Here is an 859-nt window from a genome sequence, read left to right on the forward strand (position 1 = left end):
AAGCTTTAAAGGGATGTTTCTATATGCTCTGTATCACTTTATATTCTTCAATAAAAAATAAAATAAAAAAAAGATGATCTTGTATGTAAATAACACTCGCACAGACTATCGGGAACTATAGAGAAAGCAGTTTGGATAAACTTGTCCGCGCTTATTCATAACAATAACGTTGCGTTAAATTTCATGCCGTTTCGGAATACGAATAAGCAATAAAAATTCCTTATAAATGTTAATGGTCTTGCACTATTTTTCTCAGGATCTCAGTACATTGACTACTTTATGTTAACCGACAGTCGGTATCGTCAGTGAGGTTAATCCTTACCTGTTACTCCTTTTGGAGAAACAGAAAATGATGATAGGAGTAGGATGAGAATATGATTATGCTCTTCGATCCTGAGGTGTCTAACAACCACCTCAGGGTCTTCTATCTGATTTCACTGACTATGTTAAACTATGAGTAAACAGCAGATGCATAAAAAAATAGGGAAAGTGCTAATTTGAGATTTTGTAGCAAATACCCAAACCAGGAGTTTAAGACATCTTGTAAATAGAGAGCAGTGCATAGTGCCATTGGAGCCTCACCAAAAGTGACCCTGTTGTTGCTAGGGGCTCCTAAATATGCTCCTATGCATAGTGTCTCCTTGCACCACATTAGCATCATGTTTTTTACCCTAATGTGGCCCCCAACTTTACAAAGTCGCACAATGCATGCATTGCACCACTTTCTAACCCTTTGCGCTACATTATGCCTGCGTCAGTGTAGGAAAGTACCATCTTTCTTGGCATGTTACCCTCAATTTCTGCCTGTTTGTCAGTGTGTTTTGCCTGTCTCACTGGGATCCTGCTAGCCAGGACCCCA

General features: G+C 39.1%; 1 non-coding gene across 1 annotated transcript; it reads left to right on the plus strand.

Annotated features, from left to right (window-relative positions):
- Window positions 1-299: 299 nt before the first annotated feature.
- Window positions 300-433, plus strand: LOC138262563 (U8 small nucleolar RNA). The gene has a single exon (XR_011199265.1). It is a non-coding gene; the product is annotated as a U8 small nucleolar RNA (small nucleolar RNA).
- The last annotated feature ends 426 nt before the right edge of the window (window positions 434-859 follow it).

Source organism: Pleurodeles waltl, chromosome 10 (genome assembly GCF_031143425.1).
Source record: "Pleurodeles waltl isolate 20211129_DDA chromosome 10, aPleWal1.hap1.20221129, whole genome shotgun sequence".
Lineage (NCBI taxonomy): Eukaryota > Metazoa > Chordata > Amphibia > Caudata > Salamandridae > Pleurodeles > Pleurodeles waltl.